Below are 27,031 nucleotides of genomic sequence, written 5' to 3' on the forward strand. Positions count from 1 at the left end.
TGTATTCTAATGCTATTCTAATGATTCATGACGGTCAAGTGAGCAAAAGGCCAGGACCTGCCCGACGAGGTGTTGTAATGAATTCAGTCTGATATAGGGGCCTTACATCATAGTGCTTATATACAGCATGCACACATCTCACATCTGTGAGAGTAGAAAAACAGAGACAGAAAGAGAAGGTCAGTGTCAGCTACCTGATCATCAAAAATCCTGGACCAGCAAATGAAAGGCAAGGGGAAAGCCACCAATTTCTCAAAATTTCTGTATAATTTAGTCATCACATTGTAAACAAATGTGAAATGGTTAATTGTAGAGAAACTTACAAACTATTTTTCTCTACACTGGTGGTGATAGGAGCCATGGCTCACCATCTCTGCAACACAAAACAATTTATTTGCAATTCAAAATAACCAGTGAACTTACATATCCTCTGAGTTATTATAATGTAATTAGTGGTAAAAATAAGTTTTATTTGGTTGTTATTTTGTCTTAAAATGTCCTGCCTGTTCCTCTCCACCATCAATGGATTTATAAACTATGTTTTAGTCCAAAACCTGTGGTCAAAACTATGACTGAGACATCAGGCAACATATTTAGCTTGGAAGGCTTCACATATTAAATTCTTCAGACCAGTTTTAAGGACCTAGAACCAATAATATTGAGGAATAATTTGAATATTTGATTGATAAATTTGATTGTCACTTCTTAAGTCTCACTTCTCACTTTCTGAAATAAACAATGGAAGCTCAAGTGAACTCAAATTCAAAGCAGATCTCTTAAATAATACAAACAATGCAGTATGGGGTGGGTCCCAGAATTCTTTGTGGGTTTTATTTTCTGTTAATAACTTTATTATACATTTTCATTAATTACAAAAAAGATTTTTGTGTAATAACATGCTTTCTATAAATCTATGAAAGAGGGCGAGTCCTGCTGATTGTTATGTTTTGTGTATCATGTCTCTAAGTAAACCTGTTCCTGAGTTATGAAGCCCAAAAACAGAAATATAATATCACAATAAGGTGAGGAATTTGGGTTGTGTTACTCGCTGCAGCACTGATCAGAGAGAGTAAGTCCTGCTGACTACTGTGATATGTGTGCCACATCTGTAACTTAAATGCAGACTGCCTGCTTTGGGTTCAAGGAGTTAACCCCTTAAAATCCTAGACATATTACATACTAAGGCTTATTATTCAGTAACTACAGAGACTTCAATGCAAACTGGTTGAGCTATTCTTAGGTTTTATTACATACTTATAGAAGTGTGTAATAAAGCTTTGGGCCCACCAGACATTCAAGAGGTTAAAAAGAAATTTGAACACTTTTCAGCCTTGCTAAAAGCCCCGTGCCATAATGCAGCCAACCATATGTCACCATGTGGATAAGCCAGAGTCAAAGGGAGGTCTCAGAACAAATGACGCAGTGATTAGTAGATCTGTTCACTGCCTTGTTTTGGCCAAAAAGATATTGTTTAGCTTCAAAACATTGTGGTCTTTGAAGTATACTGCTTGTTTAGCATGGCTATATGCACTGTTTACCTTTCCTCACTTAATTTGAATTGGAACCACTACAGTGGACACTGCTACAGCTGTGCACATGCCTCCTAGATGGACAAGGCCTATGAATATACATCTGCTGTTACGCCTTTGCCTAGTATATAGGCACCCTTATAGCAAGAAACAGGCCTGCTGATCAATGTTTGTGAGAGAGAGAGAGGGAGAGAGAGAGAGAGAGAAGGAGAGAAGCTATCTCCTTTGCCGTGTGCCGTGAGAAACCTAGTCCAAAGGTCAGTACAGGTCGCTGCGGAGAGCACTAGTTTTCCATCTGAATGTCATGATTACGAGTGAATGATGACTGTTCTTAATATGCGTGTCATAACCCTGTGGTGTAACTTCAATCCCACAGCAGTACAATGTATGTGTGGTTTGGTGCTCTGGGTCACACAGATGACCAGCAAATTTGTTTATTTTGAAAACAGTTCCTGTCAAAGGTGCTATTTTAAAAATAAACAAAAATAAATAGTAGAAGGTGTTATGAAAGTCTGACAGGGGTTGCTTGTAGTCCATGAGGCCACATTGTCTACTTGCTGCTAAAATGCACTATTAGATAGAAAAAAGCTGCAGAAGTGTTTTAGGTCAGTTATATAGTCAGCTACAGTACAGTTCATATATAGATTTGTTACTTCAATCGCAATTAATGAAAACAGTCCTGTGGTGCAGAGTTGAAGCTGTATATTCTCATCTTGTGGTGCAGTATTGTGGCTGTATCTGTAGTAGTAGTGCTGTCTCTGTGTAGTATTGAGACTGTTTATTCTGGTCTTGTGGTGTAGTTTTGAGGCTGTATACTCTCATTATGTGGTGTAGTATTGAGATTGTTGTCATGTGGTGTAACATTAAGGCTGTACACTCTCGTCCTGTGGTGTAGTATTAAGACTGTATACTGTTACTCTATTAAATTACATTGAGACTTTGACTTTTAACTAACAGTTTTGAGGCTGTATATTTTTATTATGTAGTGTGAGACTGTAGTCATGTGGTGTTTTAAGGATATGCCCTCTAGTCTAGTGATGTAAAGTTGAAACTGCATAATCTTGTCCTGTTATGACTGAATAATCATCTACTGCAATATTGAGGCTGTATAATCTCAATCTATGGTGTTGTGCTGTGGTGTAGCATTGAGATTATATACTCCAGTTAAGTGGTGAAGTATTGAGACAATATATTTGCATTCTGTGATACTGTAATGGCTTGTACTGTAAATTATGACAGGATTCCCCTTGTGGCAGAGTAATGCATTATAGAGTACTAAATATGTAATAACAGTGCTATTACATGTGGTTATATTAGAAAGCTGATAGATTCTATTATGTGTGAATTTCATCAAATTGTACTGATTGGTAGCTGTAGGCCTACTTCACTATCTGCTCTGATACGGTTGAAGTTTCTGATGGAAGTTGCAGAGCTGGTGTAATCTCAAGAAGAAAATATGAATATAGGCTGACATTTACTCCAGCAGGGGATGGAAACTTTGCCTCATAAGATAACACATCATGATATGAGATTATACTTGATTCATTCATACTCAAAAATGCTTCAAATCTCAAGGTCATAATAGATTTTACAAGGTTTAACAGTTATCTGTAGCTAATGTAGTCTATAGTTTTATATAAAACTGTTTTTATTTAAAACTATTTTTGAATAGTTTAAGTGTTCAGTGCCTATTTTGCTCTTGCAGTTTTGGCATATTTTGAATAAACAATGGCCAGTTCAGGTCATAGCAAACTGTTAAGAATAAATTAAATAAAAACACTGCTGTCCCACGGATTTGTAGTGATTTTTTTAATATGGCACTTTTAGTGGTTCAGTTTGACACTCCTGATCTAGGGGATAGTGGCATCAGGAGCTATGGTTGTAGTGGGACTCAATAGAATAAAAGCCCATGATTTAGGGTTAAGAGTTAAGTCTCTTGCCTTAAAGCAGCCAAAAATTGTGATGTTTCTGCCAGACCATTGAATTGAACCCCTAATTTCCAGTGTACAGTGTGGTGGTGTTGTCCACTACACAATCTGACTGCTTTAAATAATTGAGTTAAAACTCTATTCAAGCAGGTCGTCTTTTAAGAGGTCCATACAGTTTATCATCAATCTGTTATTCACAATGACAAAAATTTTTGGTTTAGCGCCCTTCGTGTTTGTGGTTCAAAACAACTATGTTATGGAGCGTGATGCTTCCTTAATGAGACATTAATCATATGTTTTTGGCAGGATATCCACTGCTGTGGTAGTGAGTGCATACATGACAGGTCTGAGTTGACAGAGGTCTAGCTGGTACTGCATGACAGGGGTGCCAAAGAGCAGTGAAGCATTTGGAGCCCAAGCCAACCCACTAGCTCTATCCCTGGGGTGAAGCTGAGCTAAAACAGATTCTGAACAATAGTGGATGTGGCCAGATAAAACAACAATTATTATACATGGTGACCAAGAGGGCACTTGTACAGTCTACAAAAGGGCAAGGTCTCAAGCCCCAGAGACTATCTATGCATGTGCCTGGGCTTGAAAATGGTGCCTGCAGCCATGTCAATCTCAAGAACTTGGAAAATTGAACCACAGGAACCTTCGAATGTTACCACATTTAATGAAGTCCCAGCACAATGCCAGGAAGCATTGTGATTCATAAAAGCTTGCAGCCAGGTTTGCTTTGTGAAGTGTGGAAGCCCTTTTTAATATGATCTGAGAGCGCTAATCCAGTGATATGAGGGAGTGGAAAACGCTTGCGAAAGAAATTAGAAACAGTGCAGCATCGCAGTCCAGGAAGGCCACCTCACGTTCCTGTGATGTCATCGAGCATGCATGATCGTTAAACGCTGCCGCATGACCAATGCCAATGACACACACACACATAGTGGAGACGGGAATGCGAGAATGTGAGTAAGAGTGTAACACCTAAACACCTCTCCCTGAAGATTTTTCATTGTCTTGCTTTCAATTTGGGTGTCAGCAGTTTGTTGTGAATCAGCATTTTTTTTTTGCACCAGTAAATTGAGGTAAATTTCTCTCTCTCTGTGTCTCTGTGTTTGGCACTCACCCTGAAACCTCAGCACTCATTTCCTGTGTGGAGCAAAGCACTCTGGGCCGTTTTCCTCCACTGCTTAATGAAGGTACTCGAGCAGAACAACATGAACTCGCAAAAAGCCACTGCTGGTCCACCCTCATCCGGACAGAAAGACGGGGAAAAGGCACAAAGGAAGCGTGCTGGCCAGCATGTGAAACCCATCAAATGCAGATTCGCAGGCTGATGTCTATGGATGCGATTGCCCAACATTTCTAAAGCTGAAACACTGTGGAATAAAGAATAAATAGGATATTTCACAAATTGATCCTATAAAAAAGGAGGCATGCAGTTGACCTACCCAAGCTCTGCCCTCCAATGTAATATTTTGCTGCAACTGTTGCCAGATTGGACAAAGTTTATGGTGCATTTCTGAAAAAAACTTACACCTTAGCAAGTGATTATCTTGAATCTAATTGATATATCTAGTATTTCTCATTTTAGTAGCAAATAAGTATAGATAGCATGCAGTTGACCTATCCGTACTACCACAAATGCATTGTTTATTATAGCAACTGTTGGCTGTACAAACTTTACAGTCCATTCATTGCAAAAAGTGCTATCTTAGCCAGTGAAAACAGCTTAAATCTATTTAATAGATCTAACATTTCCCATTTAGATAGTGAATAAATTTAAGTATTATCTCACAAACTGATTCTAAAAAAGTAGCAGGCATTCACTAGTGCATTACTTTCTTGGAACTGTTGCCAAATTGGACAAGCTTTAAAGTCCATTCATTAAAAAGTATGTGTATCTTGGCAATTGAAAATATTTAAAATCAAATGAATATATTAATATTTTGCATGTTAATAGTGAATGTGCATATTTGGACAGTTCTGATTGGATGACATTTTTAACAACATTCTGCAAAGCTTGTCCAATCTCACTACAATAACTATAGAACAATGTATTTGTGGGCAGAGCTTTGAGAAGTCAACTCACTTGGTGTCTCTAATCATTGATTTTTCTTTAAGATTAATGCATTTTTCTGTTGAATACTAAACATTTGAGACATCTGTTCAAACTCTATTGAAAATACGCTGCCAATGTCAAGAGCTTCGTGATTTCTCCAAAGGAACAAGTATTCAGATTGCACTCAGATGGAAAATAAAGGGTCAAATATATCATTATATTATACAGTCCAACTGTAATGGAATAGGCAAGAAAGTGTGTATGTGTATTTTTACTGTGTGTGTGTGTGTGTATGTTACTCTACATGGTATTTTGTTACAGTTCAAATTGGTAATCACACACACCCACACAGTTGATGGTGATGGTAATGAAAGTGGAACTATCTCACAAGACGAAATCTTCATCTTCTTGCTGTAATCCTCTCTCTTTCTCTCTCTCCTCCCATTATATTACAGAGTTCCACTGTTGATGACATTAGCAGGCTCACTTGTTGGCTTTGTGCAGCGAGTGGTCTTGGCTGTGTGAATGCCATAAAAAAAACACATGCTGTCATCCATGTCAGCTTTTTGTGCTTCCATTGCACAAATGAATACATCAACAACAATTAGAATGCTGAAGAATGAAAGGTTTGTAGGCAACTTACCATCCAAGGTTTCTTCTATAATCAAGGACATCAATAGGGAGTTTGCCCCCTCTCAGCCTCTACTCTTCTGGGACGGCTTTACAATAGCTATTGGAACATTACTGTGAGGATTTGATCACATTCAGCCACAAGAGCATTAGTGGGGTCAGGTACTGATGTTGGATGAAGTTCTGGATCACAAACGTGACTCCAACTAATCTCAAAGTTCTACTGTTCCACCACTCATGGCCAGTTGGGGGGGGTGGGTTTTATCTATTTAGCCAATGCTTAGTAGGCATAGTAAACAGGTTCCTGTGCAGTTGCTTCACTGTGTCCCATTCTATCGGTGGTCCTTTTCTAAGTAGATAATATGATGAGTGCATTGCAAAGTAACTAAATTTACTAATTCTAAGGTAAATAAGAATTCAAAATAATTTTGGACATAATGTGGCAAATTGTTCTTGGTGTGCCAGAACTAACAGCATTTAGCTTTTTGCATTGTTTTGTAAGGATACAGATACAATTCAATGGGCTGCATTTTGTGTCATTGCTAAAACATATTTGTAACACCTTCTTGTCAACATAACTTTCCAGAGTATTTGATTTTGTTTATGAATATTAAAAATAATGTAGACAAATAGACAATTTTGTCATTCTAATGCTGTCATAGCCACAATATACCTTCTGCATTCTTTTATCTTTCAAGTAGAGTTTCTTGAAGGTCTTCATCAGATGCATAAGACAACATAAAAAACATGATTTTGAAAAATTGTCTGTAGTACCTTAGGAACAAACAAAGAACAGTGCACTCTCAAATGTTATTTTAATCATTAATATTTGCACACAAGAGGAAAATGTTGTGATTTGGTGTTCTTAAAAGAAACTAAACTCAGCTTTACTTCACAGAAAAACAGCATACAGAAAGAGGAAAAACATTTCTCAGGCTAGCTCATGGTTCTCACTGTTAGCTGGCTCTAGCTCTCACTAGCTATACTACAACAAACACTGCCTTGGCAGATCCACAACCCCACCCTTCACAACAAAAGTTCCTGCAAAACAACCAAGTATGACAATTGCTAGTGAACGAAATAACCTAAAATTAGCCTGCACAAATATTCTGGTAACACCTACCCCATTATTTTTTAAATAAACAGAACACTGGCATGCCACAATATTTTACTTTCAAAAAACATTGTGTAATCTATGTCAAGATTAGGTCTCCTTGGAGATATCTAGATGGTTTCCTAGATATCTCCAAGGAGACTCCGGTATTTACAAATTTTATCATTCCCCATCATGCCCTACAACCACTTGTTCTCTGCCAAAGCAACAAAATAGAAGGATCCCTTTCTGTGAAATGTTGTGCCACAGCATTACTAACATCAGCATAGCATATGGCACTAGTGTTCACAAATTCTGGTACACAACTCTTTTCATTGGTGGGTTCTCAAATCACTCCTCAGGGACCCCCAGAGAGTCTACATTTTTTGCTTTTATCCGTATGTGTTGTGAATTGTGTTGGAGCAAAAATGTGGACTGTCTAGGGATCTGTTTGAGGAACACTGCCCTAGATGTTTCCCCCACATATAACAAAACCACATGGGCAACAAATAGCCTAAACCACATTGTTTGAGCAAATTGACAAGTTTTTCTTTTGATTTTTGTTTGTGTCTCACCTTCTTTCCTTTGTTGCTTCATTGAATCATAGTTTTGTTTACACTATTCATCCATATAGATGTCTTAAGTAAGGGCAACATGTCATTAGCACTGTCAATAGTTTGGGAGTTTATAGTCAACAGTCAACGCCACCAACATCAAACTTCTTTATTCAGTTATTTTACACGTTTTATTGAGCAAAGTTGTACATGTGAGGTAGAACAATACATGTTGGCTTAATTTGGACCACAGAGAATACAAATTAATGCTTCTTGAGTGCCTCCAAACCTGGAGAATGTAAAGGAATATTTAACAACATGGAAACTCACACAGGATTAACATAACCTGGGGTGATTTCTACAACAAATTGTTTCTACAAACAAAGATCAGAATTGCCCAGGCTATTGTCTTCTCTGCAGTTCTTGATGCATGTGAAAGCTGAACAATAAAACAGTGAGACAGGAAAAATATATGCCTTTGAACTTTTGAGAATATCTTGGATGACAAAAACAACAAACAAATGGATCGTTGACCAAATCCAGCCTTGTCTTTCACTCAAAGCCCAGATACCCAAACTGAGGGAATAATGAACCACCCATTTAGAAGCCAAAAGATGCAAACAGAAGACAAGATATTCTAAAGAAACACTATCTATATGGTCTCCAGGAGTCAGAATTGACTTGATGGCACTTCACTTTCTGAATAGTATTTAACCCCTTTTCACATTAGCCATACAATGCCATTTCCACCTGTTTTGGAGTTCCCTCACTTTTTGTCCTATGCAATTTTTTCTTCAATAACGTCGATGGGATGTAATTTACAAGTGGATTTTCATCCAGTTATAATTGGCTTTTGTCCGGTTGTAAATGACAAGCCAACATAAAAGTATATTATGTTTAAATGCTTTTTTTTTTTATTTTTCTTCAATTTTCTCTGAAATTTAGTCACATCCAATTCCACCCACTAGTTAGGACCCAATCACATGATACCAACAGCTCTAGGCTAGCACAGGCTTCCTCTGAGTCCTGTTAAGCCAGCCACTGCATCTTTTCAAACTGCCGCTAATGCAACATCATTGAACAGCTGAACACGCTCAGAGGAAAGAGCCAACCACCAGCTATGTTACTTTAGCTAACAGACACCTCCACTGACTAGCATCACGCTGAGTAATGGAGGAGACGGGGGCCATCCTACCCACCCAGTGAAGCCAGTAGTGCTCTCTTGCTTGGAGCCCACGGGAGTGCTATTTTTTATTGTGGCAGTTGTACTTGATTGTTTGATATGAAAGTTGTCTTCTTTGCCTCGGCACAGCCATTTTTCTGGAGCGGTATAATTTGTTTTTACTGTAGGATGTCCTCATTTTGAAACATTAACAGTGTTTGAGGAGTACGTTACATGCTTTTATTTCTAAACAGAAATAAAAATTCAGTTTTCCGTGATATGGACCCATAAGAGTCTTCTAAAGGTGAACTGAGTTGGTAGGAACCATTATAAGCGAAGGTGAAGTCATTCAATTTCCTAAATGTTACATGCTGGGAAACTTCATTCAAAACCTTCCCAGTGAGCACACTCACACAAATTCCTGTGAGTTCGCAATTGAGAGTTTCAAATGCCAGACTCATTTCCTGTCAAAAGACGTTGCCTGACCTGCCGGTCTGTCCTGCCTGTACAACGTTGATTACAAGATTGATTTGCTAGGCCTCTAGCTTTTTTTGATAAATTGTCTCCTTCAAACTGTTCTCGTGAGGTCTATCAGCTTCTAAAAGTGTGAGAGAGAGTAGATTTCTGAACACACGCACAGTCATCCAGGGTTCATACTCATCACTCAAAAACGAAGACCCTACAACTGTGTGTCTGTATGTAATTGAAGAATGGATGCTAGTTTTGAAAGAAAAAACAGGCCATTTCCAATAGTTTCATGTTTGTAAGAGGATTCTGCGTACTTTCAGATGCATGAATCACAATAATTACAGTAATTATTTTATGACTAGTTCCTGTCCATGTTTACAGCTGCTCTCGGCTGTCAGCGGAGACAAACTCCAGTCTGGTTTTGATTCGGTCAGAGGCCGTGGAGAGTGGAAGCAGAGCTAATCACTAGCAGCAGAAACGCAGCCTTTAGGTTGAATAACTGCACTGTGGCACAGATGGGAATGACTCTGGATGTTGGTTAAACTGGTCATGTCTCAAAAATCCCACTTTATGTCCCAAATAACTTGAAGGAATTGTTGCAAGCCAAAGTTTGATTTAGATCAGTGAAAAGTACAAACTTTATAAGAATATGTGTGCTCACTAACTGCACAACAAGGCCTAAGATTATATAACAGAACTGTAATGTGATTATTTTATGTTGCTATATATTCAAATAAAGCCTAGTGTAATTTTATTATGTGTTTATCCATTAAGAAATGTCTATTGGGTATTTAAATATGTTAGTTCAGAATTTAAAAAAAGAAGCAAATCATAAGAAGTTGGGGTAAGCATCTGAATTTGTGTCTCACACAAATTGTGGTGGATAGAATGGCCTAATCTATGTGAAGCAACACATGTAAATATATTTAGACCATTCTATTGGTCAAATTAGTTCTTAGACTTCAAACATTTTGCCTTAAATGACCCTATGCTTTACTTATGTTTATTTTATTAAAACAATTGACTGAATTTTCCACTACTAAAACAATCATAACATTACCGAAACTTCACCAAATGTTTCAAAGACTGTTTCTAAAATGACAACTTTAGCTCATTTTGAGCATAACTCAAAAATGCCAACCAGTATATGGCTAGCACACAGCTTTGAATGGTTGTACACAAATAAAACTATATCTTTCATTAAAACACACAAAAAAACCTTTATTGCAGAAAATATGTTTTGCTTTTGACAATTCTTAAAGTTTCACACTGATAATCAGACTTTGGGATACATTTACTTCAAAACAGGTGTGCAGTCTCACGTTCTACTCTGAAATGCAGGGGTGTGGCCAAAATAAGGCTCCAGCTATGGACTAAAATGTTTTGGTAGTGACATGAAAACTATTAAAATAATTATAAATCTAAATCTTTCAGTTTCATTTTAAAAGAAGAAAACAGCTTTTAAAAGAACGTTTACATATTATTACAATAAAGTGTGGGGCCAAACTATTTCGGGAGAATGATCTACGTGCAAACAAAAAGATGACAAATTTCTACAGTGTAAGTTTGCAAGTTATCATTCTGTAAGCAAACTGGAAGTATGTTCTATTAAACCACTATGCCTGTAGCTCTCCACAAGTGAAAGCTATTAATACTCATGTTGTTTTTATGTGCATCATCGAAAGGGAAGAAACTGGCTACTTCAAAAAGAAAGGCAGCGTGCTACATAAGAGTGGTTTTAATGTAATCTTGCAAGTAATCAACATATTTTTTAGACTACATCTATAATCTGACTTTCTCTTTCTGTATCTGTAATGCAATAGTTAGCTTTTTTTGTATTCTGATTACAGAGAATTGTTATATGTATTCCGTTACTCCACAACTGATGTTTACATATATGTGCCACTCTACTCAATTTTTTCAAAGTGCAGTCCCTCATTAAAAGAACAATTAACAAAAAAAAACGGTTAAGTATTCACACCTTAGATATTATTTTTGAGGATTATTCTATGACCTATTTTAACCCTAACCTCCTAAATGTCAACTTGTGAAAAGAATACCCTTTTTGTACCCTTTTTTTCAAAATTTTAATAAGACTATTTTGATTTCTTTTAAAGTTGAAAAAATTAACATGACCAACATTTACAGAAAAAACCTTCATTAAAAAAAATAATGTTCTACATTTGCATAAAACACAAAGAGTTGTAATTCATAGGCAGAGCCCTATTTTTGCCGCACCCCTGCATTTCTCTGCAGAGCAGAGCAGAGCACCTCGGTCCTTAATGGCCACATGGTAAGCAATTAGACCCCATTCTTTGCAGTAAGTGTGTCTTAAAGTCTGAAAATCGGTGTGTAACTGAAAGAATTGTCACTACTACAACACGCATTTTCTGCAATTAAATAAACTTCTTTTGTGTTTTAATGAAAAATATTACTATTTTATGTGTGTAAAATTGTTCAAAACTGTGTTTGCTACTCATGTACTATCCAGCATTTTTGAGTTCTGCTTGAATTAGCTAAAATTGTCACTACTGAAACAGCTACTAGAGAAACCAAATTTCAGTAGTGTTATGATTGTTTTGGTAGTTGCAAAATAGAATGTTTAATCATTTGTTTTTAATAAAATAAACAAAATTAAGGCATAGGGCCGTCCAAAGCAAAATGATTGTAGTCCAAAGTCCAACTCAGTTAAAAGTAAGAAATGTGTTTTTTTTAACTCTGACCTTGAACAAGTTCAGTAGCATGTCTCTATATTCCATGTACAAGTATAGGGTGGGATGAAACAACATTCCTCCAGGGCCTTGTTGCAACATACACAGAGGGCCTGTGTTTACAGGGGTACACACTACAAGTAAACAAAACATAGACTACATATATTGCAATTAAACCAAACAGTGCAATACAACACTAAATTACAGTGGAATGAATACACAACAGGGCAAAATTAGGCTCAAAGCCCAACAATAAATACAGTGTAAATAAACACACTAGACAAGGAGATAAGAGACATGGTAAAATTTCTAAGAATGTGGGCTTTGCAAAGAGTTCAATCTTGAATAGATTAGCCAATTATGTGTGTAAATGATATGTACACTGAATGAGCACCATAGCATAGTGCTATTTATAGGTAGACCATTACAGATAGCAGCATAATAATATATTATTGCAGGAGTCTAATGGCCAGTCTTTAAATGATAGATATTGAAAGTCCAGCAAAAGAAGCTGTCATGTAGTAAAGTGGCTACTGTGAGCATTAAGTGTGGTGTGGAAAGGATTAAGTGGGGGAGTGGATGGAGGAGGACACCTGATTGAGGATTCTGACAGCAAGGGGGAAGAAGCTGTCACAGAACCTTGGCTTGGATGCTGTGGTACCTTCTGCCAGATGGGAGGAGGGGAAACATCCGTAGGAGGGTTACTATGCTGGCCTATGTGTAGCATGTGTGGTAGATGTCCTGATTGGAGGGAGGAAGACTCTGATGATGTTCTCAGCTGTTCTCATTATCCTTTGCAGGGTTTGAGACATCGCAATTCCCAAGCTAGAGAGTGAAGCAGCTGGTCAGCAGACTCTCAATAGTCTCTTTTCCGCTGTAGGGCCAAACAGTTTCGGCGGTTGCATCGTACAGTTCCGCGCCAGCGTGGCCTTGTGCCACCAGCTTCTTTTTCCATCTGTTGTGCTACTAGAATGAAAAAAAGGGATGCACAGCATTTGCCTGATTCAAATGTGCACATCATTTACAAATTAATGATGTAAAATACACAAACACTACTATTGCCCAAAGTAAATAAATGCAAAGACAAAATAGTGTTGATAGTATTAATTTTACATCTTTGAATCAAGTAAATTCAATGCATTAAGAATCAAGACTAGGAAAACAGTGCACTCTTAGCAAAAACAGTACTATTTAGGGTTTAGTACCAAAAAGGGTTCTATGACTTACAATGACAATAACCCTTGGTGCTGTATATTGAAAGAACCATATACAGTGGGGCTTGAAAGTTTGTGAACCCTTTAGAATTTTCTATATTTCTGCATGAATTTAACCTAAAACTCCATCAGATTCTCACAGTCTACCAATAGTAGACCAAGTTAAACAGATGAGGCAAAAACATTAGACTTGGTCATTAATTTGTTGAGGAAAATGATCCAATGTTACATATCTGTGAATGGCAAAAGTATGTGAACCTTTGCTTTCAGTATCTGGTGTGACTTCCTGTGCAGCAATAACAGCTACTAAACATTTCCAGTAACTGCTGATTAGTCCTGCACATTGGCTTGGTGGACTTTTAGCCCACTCATCCATACAAAACAGCCTCAACTCTGTTATGTTTGTGGGTTTTTTCTCATGAACTGCTTGCATTTGCACCACTATAGGATTAAGGTCGGGACTTTGACTTGGCCATTCCAAAACATTTCCTTTGTTCTTCATTAACCATTCTTTGGCAGAACAACTTGTATGCTTAGGATCGTTGTCTTGCTGCATGACCCACATTCTCTTGAGTTTCAGCTCACAGACAGATGTCCTGACATTCTCCTATAGAATTTGCTGGTGTAATTCAGAGTTCATTGTTCAATCAATAATGGCATTCTGTCCTGGTGCAGATGCAGCAAAACAGGCCCAAACCATGATACTACCACCACCATGTTTCACAGATGGGATTAAGGTTTTTATACTAGAATGCAGTGTTTTGCTTTCTCCAAACATAATGTTTCTCATTTAAACCAAAAAGATCTCTTTTGGTCTCATCCGTCCACAAAACATTGTTCCAATAGCCTTCTGGCTTGTCCATGTGATCTTTAGCAAACTGCAGATAGACAGCAATGTTCTTTTTAGAGAGTAGCGACTTTCTCTTTGCAGCCCTGCCATGCACACTATTGTTGTTCAGTGTACTCCTCATTCTGGACTCATGAACATTCACATTAGCCACTGTAAGACAGGCCTTTAGTTACTTAGAAGTTAACCTGGGTTCCTTTGTGACCTCTCAGACTATTACACGCCTTAGTTGGTCAACCACTCCTAGGGAGCATAACAATGGTCTTAAATTTCTTCCATTTGAACCTAAACTGTCTGATTGTGGATTGGTGGAGTCCAAACTCTTTAGAGATGGTTTTGTAACCTTTTACTGCCTGATTAGCATTAACAACTCTCCTTCTAAGGTCCTCAGAAATCTACTTTGTTTGTGCCATGTATTGTGAAGATCAGACTATGTATGGTGGTCACTCACACCTGATTGCCATCCCATTGATTAGAAACACCTGACTCTAATTTTACCCTCAAATTATCTGCTAGTCCTAAAGGTTCACATACTTCTGCCACTCACAGAGATGTAATATTGGATGATTTTCCTCAATAAATAAACAACCAAGTCTCATTTGTTTCTCTTTATCTTCTATTAGGACTTGTGTAAAAATCTGATGAGGTTTTAGGTCAAATTTATGCACAAATAAAAAAAATATAAAGAGTTCACAACCTTTCAAGCGCCAGTGTACAACAGGTGCTCCATCTTGGAGAAGAATAACTTAACTTTGCTAAGCATTGTTGTCATGGTTCTACACGTATATAGTTGAATGCAAAAGTTTATGCACTCCTGGTGATTTTAAGAGAAACCAGGGTTATTGTGCACTAACATTTGCAGAGCGTTTTTCTTGCTTTTTCACTTTAAAAAGCAACAAAGTGCAATTTGGCCAGGGGTGTCCAAACTTCTGATGAAATCCATTTCCAGAGATTTGGGTCAATGACTGCATTCCATGTGTGTAATAAAATTGTTATTGGCACATCCAATTCTGTTGACTGATCTTGAACTGTATGTTTTTGGACTGAAATTTGGTTTTAATATGATGCTGAATGAAGTGTCAGAAAATGACTCAAATGAAAAGTCAATCAGCGAATACTTGCATTATTGAGCAATCCCAATTGAGCATTTCAGCTAACTATGTTGAGGAAACTGTGCTGGCACAATTTAAACATTCTGTGTTAAAACATGTCAAGGTGATGCTGAATTTGGACTTATTACAGTCTGAGTTCAGAACTGCTTGGCCTTGGCAGTGAATAAGAGACTAAGGACATCTCTGTAGAACAGTGGTTCTAAAACTAGTCCTTAGTAACCATCAGACATTCTGCATCCTGACTCACAACATATAGGGAAAGAGCTAAAATATAGGCCATCTGGGGGTCCCTTTTGAAAGCAACTTCTGCAGTATATGGTGAGGCCTTGGATTTATGTGTTTGGTTGAGGAAATGACCACAAATTTCAATTGAGATCCTACTGGAAAAGCTTTCCTATGCAATTTAATGCATTAACTACACAGAACTTCTCATTTAGCAGCTGTAAATGCGTGTAGTGTGATTTAATGTTATCCGGCTAAAGGCTAAACTCCTGTTCTGTCTGGGTGGTTTTGTAGGTGTGTGTTTCCCCACTCAAGAACACTCATAGCAGTGTGTTGGGTCAGAGAACGGGCCTCTGGGACACAGTTGCTGCAGTGTATGTGTATTTGTCGGAGGTTTTCTATGATTTCGTGAGTTATCACTGCACTAATTGCAGGAGACTCCTCTCCAGACTGGAAATTCATTCTTTTGCTCTCTTTTTTTCTGTCTCTTTCCTGTCCGATGGCTGCTGTTCAGTATCATGATAAAGGCAGAGTGTTTTCCCGGGGCACCGCTCCTCCTCTCGCCACCCGGAGAAAGGGGATCGCCCTGTTCCAATGAAAACATGTGTGCAAAAGAGCTCAGGCGAATCGATCTTTATAATTTAATAAGCGTCTGTTCATTTCACACAATGAGAACATGGAGTATTGCCTATGAGCAAAAGAGATGCTGGGTCATTTTCCACACTGCTCAGAAAGAGAGAGAGGGGTTGAAAGAGATACAGGGCCAAATCAGCCCAGTAACTCCTGTTATCTCTCTCTTTCACTCTCTACTGAGACTGTTTCTATTTATTTCCCCAGTGTTGGTCATCATCAGTTGCCACTTGCTATCTAGGTCTCTATTATTGCACAATAGTTACCATTGACCAGGGAGGCAGGAAGGTGTTTTTAGTTGGGGGTGCTGAAATTTTGTTGTGAACAGCGATATCAGGCGAAATGATCTGCTTTTTTCTTCATTTAATTTTTTTTTTTAATAACTTACATCAAACAGAGCAAATGAGTTGGGTGACGTCCAATCAGATTGTTGATGTGTGGCGCGATAACCGATTTTATCACGCCCACAGTCACACATTCATTCACACTCCAAGCAAGGTATATAATGGTTGATAAAAAAAAGAATGTATTCAAAGTGCTGGACATCATTATGGTGTATTATTATTTTTTTTTAGTCTAACCACTTAAATGGCCAGGGCCCACCAGTAGGCCCAAAGTTTTACTGCATACTATTATAACCTAAGAATAGCTTAGCCAGTTTACATTGAAGTCCCTGTAGTTATTGAATAATAAGCCTTATTATGAAATTAGCCTGGGTCAGAAATGGCCTACAGCTCTACACATCTTTCCCTCATTGCATCTCAACCTGTAGCATTTTAGTGATGCGCCCCCAAATAGGCCACCAGTGAGCGTACAAAGCGATTCCACTTACTTTAATGAAATTTGTTAATGTAAAAAGTGCAGCATAGGCAAATTCTTAAAATATATGAATATAACATTAAAATGCAAACTCCACTTTAAAACAAGCAGATATAGATCTTTACTACATTCAAATTAATTTTACATTGACTTTTTTTATTATTATTACTTTTAGCATTTGCAGTTAATCAACCCTGGAATCAAGGATAGCTGCGGTACCCTCAGCACATTTTCCATGACCCAGGCTGCCAATCAGTACATCTTTTCTGCTCAGTTCTAAACATGGGATCAATATGCATATGACTGGATATTAACCTGTGTTAATGCTGTAGCCATGGAAACCTACATCACTAAGCAACAGTTCTACAGAAACAGAATTTCACAGTTTTTGCTCACCTGATGCTAAAAAAAAATTACCAAATTAACCAGGATCTTTCAAAAATTCCATTGAATTAATTGAAGGAAATGATGACTATGGATGGCATAAATGCTTTAAGGCATTTAGTGGCTGAATGAGATTCCTCTTGTATTCGTAGAATCATAACGCTTTGTTTTCTGCAAACCATGTTGTAGCACTGCTTTGACACATCATGCATTCCTCTGGATGCTTGGTCTGCATGTCAGTCAAATTTCCCTTTGCTGACAAAGGAGGTAGTTCTTGGCCATTTTAAGCACCTCCAAATAATAAAAAGGAAGCATTTGAGATGAGATTAGTGATTGGATCTGCCTAATTCTTAATCAGTTTAAAGGTGTGGGCATGGTGTATGTGGGCCACTTTGGGGGCTATTGTGGCATTGTTGTACATAATGGAATATTTAATTCATTAAACTCTAAATACGGCCATATAATCATAAAAGAAGCTCCACCCACCCAATAAACTATAACTGTTGGTATCTTTTCAGACAATTCAGCTTGTCTGGTTTCTTATAAATTTGTAATTTCCAGAGCGTTTTGCCTCAGAGCAGGGAAAAAGTTTGTGATGTGTTATTATGTTCTTCTCAAGGGTCCTCACTGCTGGTAACCATGTATTATTCAAAACATAAAACAGAAATTTATGAATGTTTAGTTTATGCAAGACTTCTTTCTACTAGTTTTTTTTCTAGCCTTCTACTTATTAATGGTTATTTATAGCAGTTTTGGAACATAAAACCCTTTGTTTTGTAGGTAAGCATTTACTAGTTTGTTTTTAAAGGTTAACATTCATGCATTTGCCTGTCCTGTGACACTTTTGACATGTAGTACTGGGATGATAAGTTGTCTTGTTTGTATTAAAAACAAACAAGATAATTTAGACTTGCTCTGTGTATTGATATACACTCAAAAAGAATTGCAAATCAGCTCTTTGGACCGCGGCACATCTCTTTGTTTAAATAATACATGAAAATCTGTTTGGGAATTAGAGCAGTGACACAAATGATGATGATGATATAAGAGCCTTTGTCCGTGAGGCAAGCAGAGCTCCTTTTCTCTCTGAAGACGCAGATGTTTTCTTCTGAAAATTGCTTTTATGAGTAGCACAGAGCCTAACTGTCATCTGTAAAAGTGAATGCATCAACAGTAGTTATGTTGTTGTTGCATTTATTATGTGTCCACTCACTGTCCACTCTATTAGACACTCCTATCTTATTGGTCCACCTTGGTTAAAGAAGATAACTCATCTGTTGAGTCATAGTTTGTGTTGGTCATCCTCTAGTCCTTCATCAGTTGTCACAGGATGCTGCCCACAGGACCCTGTTGGTTAGATAATCTTTGATTGGCGGATTATTATCAGTCCAGCAGCCACAGTGAGGTGTTTAAAAACTCTCTGATTCACTCATACCAGCAACACATACTAATACACCACCACCATGTCAGTGTTACTACAGTGCTGAGAAAGATCCACCACCCAAACAATACCTGCGCTGTGGGGGGTCCCGTGTGGGTCCTGTGGGGGTCCTGACCATTAAAGAAAGGGTGCTAACAAAGTGTGCAGAGAAACAAATGGACTACAGTCTGTAATTGTAGAATTATGAAGTGCACCTGATAAAATGGACAGTGAGTGTAGAAATAAGGTGGTGGTTTTAATGAAATGGCCGGTTGGTGTACATTACTTTGTACATTAAGTCCAGACCTCAACATCATTGAATGTGATTGAGATTACATGGACCATGAGAAGCCAAAAGTGCAACCAACTTCTAAGACTGACCTATGGTGGTGTGGAAAAATAACCATAAATAGTTACTGTTTAAAGAAAGGCAAGCATCTCCAAAATGGAAACTTTACAGGAGTAGACAAAAACGTTCTCTATTTTTAACCCCTTAATATTCCAGGCATATTACATACGTGGCTTATTATTCAGCAACAACAGGGACTTCAGTGCAAACTGATTGAGCTATTCTTAGGTAACAGAAGTGTTAGGCCCACTGGTGAACACTAGAAATTAAATAAATATCAGGTGGTCTCTGACTTTTGCACAGTCTTGTACACTTAATTACATGATTACATTGAAGATATGGGTGCTGCCTTTTTGGCACATCAGTAACCCACAGCTTTAGAGCTGGGAGCACCTTGTGTGTTATTGTTCTTCATTAAGCAGTGCAGTTTTGTCCCTGAATGATGAGGCTCCTTTGTAAATAATTATACAAACTGTAATAGACCATCACAGAGGACTGCAATAGATAAAAAAGTTAATCAAATTTCTCACCTAGAATGCCCAAATAGATAATACTGACAGATTACACACACTATGTACTGGCATGAAAACAGCTTATATAACTGCCAAACCAACTAATCCACTCAGAAATAGAACAATAGAAAATAAGCAATGTAGAAGACATTAATCATCAAGAAAGAAAGAAAGAAAGTGTTAAAGGAGCATTATTTCAAATCAAAACTTAATGTCTTGCTTTATTGTTTGTCCATTAGGTAAAAATGTGATGCACTACAACTTTCTGCCCATGTGACCAGCTCTTCTCTCATAAATTTTTCTGTATTACTTCTCAGCATGAGCTTAGAGGAGATGCTTTCTTATATACAAACTAGAGCTGTCAAATGATTAATCATAATTATTCACAGTGTACTGCATAATTAATTGTGATTAATCACAACTGTTGCTTTTGCTCAAACCTAATCCTAAAGAAAGCTTTTCCTAAAGAGAGTTTTTCCCATTAAAAAGCATAGTATAAATAAAATTTAAATTTTGTTATAGCTGTGGACAAAATAAGCTCAAATTAGAATGTATTTATCACTTTCTATGATTCAATTCACATTATTTTTATCATGTGGATGCAGAGTTCACATGATCTGAACATGTGATCATGTGATTTCCATAAAGTGAACACCAGTTTTCATCCCTCACGGCCAGTGAGAGCAACAGTGGCTACATGTTCCAACTACTACAATTATTACTACACCTATTATAACTATATATAAAATAGTGCCTCGGTGATTGTAACCTGTCAATCTCATTTTTACACAAATAAATGTGGCTGCTTATTAAAGTGGAGGTGAACTAAAGCTTCCCGCTCTGTTACTGTTGCTCATTAATTTATTCATATGTTTCCTGTAACAAATGTCTAGTGTAGTCTGTAGAATGGTCTGAAGCTTTAAAAGCTGTATTTGAGGGCTACAGTTGTATTTTATATCACAGCAACATAAAGTAAGCTAAGAAAATTAGTTATTAATGACATTAATAAATACTAAAATTAAGAATTTTTATGTTCAGGCGTTATTTGTGTTCTAATAACATTTAACAAAATGTTAAGAATTCAAGGTGTTAATGCATTTTTATTAGCACATTAATATATAAAGTTAGCATTGAAGTTTGAGTTGATTTTCACTGTTACATTTCAATGTAGTAATTAAAAAAAAAAACTGCAAAGGTATTGTTAGCATATAACTTCTGTCTGTTAATGTTTTGAGTATGCTTAGTTTCAACACTCAGCTTCTTTTTCATTAAAGTGTCTTAGTGTAAAGCGTAGGTTTTGCCTAAATAAAAAAATATTTTTACAACTATTATTGACCCCTTGAATAGCCAGGGCTCACTGGCAGGCCCAAAGTTTTATCACACATTTCCATAACCTGAAACTAAAATAAAATGAAAACTAGAATGGCTCAGCCAGTTTGCATTGACATCCCTGTAGTTACTGAATAAAAATCCTTACCATGTAATAAGCCTGGGATTTTAAGAAGTTTTAAAAATATTGAAACTCTTTCACCCCAAAGGTGGTTAAAACACCTGTAAGGTTTGAGTGCTCATGTGAGCTGACATAATTACAAGGGGATAATATGTATGGGGTTTAACATTATTCCTGAGGTAGCATTTTCAAAATGTTATCACACTGTTCACTGAGAACTGAGATTTGCTCTGGCCAACTTGGTCCACCTGCTATCGTCTGTTTCTAGCCACATCCCAACATAACAGAACTAGTTAAGAACATTAAATACATGCTATAGGTGTTAAATACATGAAATGGGTTCAAATAAAAAGAAAATACACAGGCTAGGGGAGCTGTGGGACTAGCTTGGACAAAAACTGCTTTACCACACCTCTCATTAACTGGTTGTTTGTCCTAGTTTGGGAAAACATTTTGAGTCAGGACATCAACACATCACTGATGTTGAATGCAACTGGTTTGGTCAGAGATTTTTTTAAAATAGCTTAAACTTTGATTTATCTCTGAACAGCACAGAAGGCTTTTTCTTTCAGTTCCTATACAACGGATACTAAGATTGAAGTGGAATGGACCTTAATGCCATTTTACTATTTATTATAGTAATCAATATTTTTCATTATTGTATTGCTAATATTGTTTGTTTCATATTTACATTTACATTCTGTATCACATTCTGTATTTGTTGCAAGGGCCTGATGGCACACATAGGAAAACTAGCCAGAAGTGAGTCCAGTAGTCAAGCCTCAAGATAACATTTGGCAGACATTCTTATCCAGAGCGATTTTGATCATTTTGCACAGGTAGACGAAGGTAGTGTTAGGAGTCTTGCCCAAGGACTCTTATTGGTATAGTGTAGTGTGCTTGCCCAAGCCAGGGATTGAACTCCAGTCTACAGCATAGAAGGCAGAAGTACCACTGCACCCACAAACCTGAGGCTACTAATGCTGATGCTGCATAGTTCCTTGTTCCCAATACTTCTGATGCTGCTAAGAAACTTACTATAAAATCCTTCCTGAGGTTTATAGGAGACATTAATCAAGTGGTCTAAGTCCTCAAATTATTGATCAGGCGTGCTCTTGCTGGGTTGGAATGAAAGCCTGAATCCAAACCAACCCTATAAGACTGGGCACCCCTAAAGTAGTTTAAGTTCATTTCTTCTATAGAGAAACCTGGAGCCAGTTCATCATCTCACTATAATAAACTCACATTGACCACTACAGAAAATTACAATCGTTAAAATCTCACCCAATTTCTCTATTGCAACACCCAAACAGATAATGTACAGTTTAGTACTGGCATGAATATAAGTTACATTACTGCCAAAGTAACCAATGAATATAAATAGGAGAAACAGAGCAATAGAAAATAAGTTACTTACATCATTGATCAGACCTGTCCAGGGTGTATCCTGCCTTCCTCCCAATGACAGCTGGGATAGGCTCCAGCACCCCACCACGACCCAGAAGGATAAGCGGTTTAGATGATGTATGTATGTATGTATGTACATCATTGATCATCAGCAGACATGGGAAGGTTGGGGACCTCTTTCTGTTTGATTTTCACTTATATTTAAGCAATATTCTAGTTAGTACACACAAGGTGTGACTAGGAAGCATGTTTAAGGAATTTAGGAAAAATGCTTTTTATTAGTAGGCTCACAATTGCAGCACTTTAGCATGTGCTTGGTGGCTAGCTAGAAGACTCGAAGGCAAAGAGAAGGAAGACCAGCTGAGGGTTAACAAAACAGTTAGAGGCGGTCACGGGGGATTCACAGAAGAATGTAAATAAGGTGGTGACCACACAGAGCTCAAGGTAGCCACAATATAAATACTGAGGTTCTGACTAGAGTAAGTCATACTACATAAAGTACACAGTTAATCTCAGAATGAATTTATTAGTCTGATTTAGTTTTTGATTGTTCGCCTGTTTGCCTTGTTTGTCCCTTTGTATTTTTGGCTTGTTTTGGATTTGACCTGTGCCTGTTTTCTGACCGTGAGTTTGGATCACGTTCTAACCAGTAAAGCCTCCTTATCTAATTTTATTCGCAAGCATCTGGTCAGTTGTGTCGCATTACAATTTTCCATTAAACAATATATGAAAGACAGAGATTTTTTGAAATTCTTTTGAAATTTTGAAATTCATATAATACCTGTTCTTCCAGTTTACCTACAAATAGACTGGAAAAGCTTAGTGCCAATTTCATTCCCATTGGATTTCCAGAATGATATAGAACAGCATTTGAAAAGAAATAATTCCTTTTGAAAACAAATGAAGCTAAATTAATTTAAAAAGTCATTGACGGCTTTAGTGTTGCTCTGATGTTAAGAAAGTGTTCCAATGCATCCCTGTTTGTGATCAATATCGGTATATATAGATTAAATAGCCAAGGTATGTATTATTGTATCCTTTGTCCAATAATGGAAGACCTTTAAAAAACAATAAAAATTGAGTCATATCTTTTATAGAAGATTTTAAAGTAATGAAAAAATCTTAACCGTGGTAATCCACAAAACTAGATATTCTCTCTGTAAGGACAGCTGTTCTAGAAACAATTGGTTTATCTGGAGGATTTAAGATTGCTGTGGATTTGGAGTATAATGTACATAAAAGCCTTTGAAAAGTGATCATTAAGTTAAAAATATAATTCTTTTGTTGAAATATCGCCATTAAGAAAATCGTAATTTATCTTTGTATACTCCGGTAGGGTCACATTTCAACCTTTTATAAAAGCACAAATTATCTGATTGTCTATACATTTCATTCTCCTATTTTTCTTTTATCCATAATAACAATTGCACCACCTTTATCTGCAGGTTTTATCACCACAGATTTATTATTCTTAGGTTCTGAAAGTGCTACTTTTAATATGTTTTTATGAATGTGCTTTCTGTTTTTAAGGTGGTTTTCAAACTCAAGCTATGTCAGTCTACAGTATGTTTGGAGTGTATGGGTCCTGTTCTTTGGTGGAATAAAAGTACTGTGTGAAATGTGAAATGTATTCTTGATTGTAGGATCAAACAGGTGATTTATATTCATAAAAAATCCTTCCTTATAAGTCTAAATAGAGTTCAAATACACTTACAGATGGAGTAGGAATAAACGGCAGGCCAAGATCCAATACTGATATTTGGGCAGGGGTTAGTTCAGTCCCTCTTAAGTTGATAAAAGATAACCTCTCTGGGGGGCTGATTGCATGTTTGATTTGTTATGGAGTGTTCTTGACCAAACATTTGCTGGATGATGGTCTTTAAGGGGGGAACTGATCTGTCCAAAAAAAGAGGGACCATTGTCCAAGTGGCTTTCATGGGTATTCATCTTTTTTAAGGAAAATCTGGTCGAATACAGGAGAAGATATAGCATTCCCCACTGATATAGTAGAAGATTTAGACCAGTGGTATATGTTATCTGTCTTGTGGTTTCATCTAAGTACTTTAAATACTGCCCTGCTGTCTTTTGCCAGCGATTCAAGGAACTTTTCATTCTTTTGTATCATCTTTTGAAGTTTAACGTCCTCTTTATAATGAACAGCTTTGTGCTCTTACTTAATGCTAATAGACATTCAAACTGAAAGAAAAGGAAAAAGTGAAGTGCAGAATTCTCCAGGCATCAAGTGTTGCTGGTTTTACTCTTTTGCCCATCAATTGCTGCCCTTAACATTCGTGCATCATGAAATCTGCCTGGCACACTCCTAAAAACATCAAAGAAGTGACCCTGGTCATTACAATGATCTAGTAGGAGAACCAAATAGAAGCATTTCCCCTCCTCTAACACTGGCCTTTGGGTTTCTTTATGGAACCCATCATTGATGGCCTTAATGCTACAGAGATGTTGAAACACAGCTGAACTGATTCTCTTATCACATTTAGTAGGCCACTCAAGGTACATTTTTGCCACCAAGCAGGTCAGGTTTTTTATTATTATTATTATTATTATTATTATTATTTAATTTTTTTTTTACATTGTGCTTGTTTTGAGCCATAAAATGGCTAAAATAAGTTAAAATGTACATGCAGCCTAATAATCCATCCGACTAATAGCTTAATCGGAATAGAATACATCCATGTATACACCGCAAATGGAATAGACCTGTCCGATTGAGGCTATTTGGAATACAGTTTCTATCCGATTTAATGAGGTGGGTAATCCTGTAAATAATCTGTTAAATAGAAGAATCATAGCCGTGTAAATGCTTGTATCTGATTACATTCCCAATCAGAAAGTCATAGCGAAGTTTGTGCTTTGAACTTTAAAAAACAGTGGAACGTGCGTCCAGCTTATGTGTCTCAGAATGTGATGTCTTCCTCTCACCCTTCTTTAATAAGTACATGTGAATTATGTTTTCCTGAGTCTGCCATCATTTTAAAACAACTAAAAACACAAGCACTGCTCACTGCTGCTCGTCTCACTCTGACTAGACTCTAGATGTGATGTTCATTGTTATGGTAGCGTGTACGCTAAGTGGTTCTCTACACATGCACATCATCTTGAATTGGAATACTTGTAGTGTGCAATGGAGTGGACTTGTAATGGAGACTTCCTTTAGATTGTTGAGTAGAGTACATTTAAACACCTCAGTCTTAACCTATAATTGGAATGAATTCAATCGGACTGGCAAAAATCTTTTCAAGCGAACATAGCCAGTGTGTGCCAATGATTGTACTGATTGTTCTGAATTTCAGTGCACATTTACTGTACACTGCAATGCAAATTGTATTTTAGCAAGTGAAATTGTCTTAAATATAGTCAATATATCTAGTATTTATACTTTGAGATTCTTGTAGGCTTATTATAATATTATTTTACCAATTTCTAGGCACATGTTTTAAGTGGTTTTAGTAAGGCAAATTATCTCACTATATTGACAGAAAGTGTTGCTTATTATAAGAAATATGCTTGAAACAAGCAAATAAAGTGCTAATAAAGTGTGATCACATTTGACTTACCACAATCATTTAAACCAGTAAAAAGGTGGAGAAATAAGTTTTAATAATCATGAAATACACTTACAACAATCTCAAAATGAGAAATATTAGATATGTATAGAGAGTCAATTTAAGATCATTACACTTCTTGCATTTCTTAGCTTGATGATGTCGTATAGTTTCACTCACTGTCACCACATCGCTTTCAGTGAGTTAACAGAATAATGGTTTGGGCCAAACTAAGTCAAAGTCTCTCTCTCTCTCTCTCTCTCTCTCTCTCTCTCTCTCTCTCTCTCTCTCTCAGATGAAAAATGGGAGCTGAAAAGATGCTTATCGAGTCACTCCAACTCAAACAGCCGCAGCGCCAAGTCAGCTCCTCATTGCTCCATCCATCATCCTGCCGCCACGTTACTGAGGGAGAAAGAGAACGAGTGAGAGAGAGAGAGAGTTGGCAGGAAGGTATGGACAGAAGTACTAAGATTAGTTGTTATGGATAAAGAACTTCTTGCCTAATCTGAGACATCCTCCTTGGGGCCAATGACCTCTCTCTCTCTCTCTCTCTCTCTCTCTCTCTCTCTCTCTCTCGATTTCTCTATCTCATTACCTCTCCCTATCTCTCTCCCCCTGTCTCCACATGTTCCTCACTCTGCTTCCTCTCTTTTTTGTCTTCTCTCTTCTTCTTTTCTCTTTCTCTCCCAGCCTCTTTTTTCTTTCTCTTCCTCTGTTCCCTCTCTGCCCCCTCTCTCATTATCTAATTTTCTCACTCCACTCTTTTCTTTTCTTTCCTTCTTTGTCTCTCTCCTTCTCTCTTATCTCTCTTTCCCTCTTATGATCCTTCTTTTTCCTACTCATTCTCTCTCTCTATTTTTTCTCCTTTCTCATTTTTTCTCTCTATTTCTCTCCCTCTCTCTACTTCTCTATTTTTTTAAATGATCTCTCTCTTTATTCCTCTCTATGTCTCTCCCACTTTCTGT

The sequence above is a fragment of the Colossoma macropomum genome, unplaced genomic scaffold (assembly GCF_904425465.1).
Source record: "Colossoma macropomum unplaced genomic scaffold, Colossoma_macropomum, whole genome shotgun sequence".
Classification (NCBI taxonomy): domain Eukaryota; kingdom Metazoa; phylum Chordata; class Actinopteri; order Characiformes; family Serrasalmidae; genus Colossoma; species Colossoma macropomum.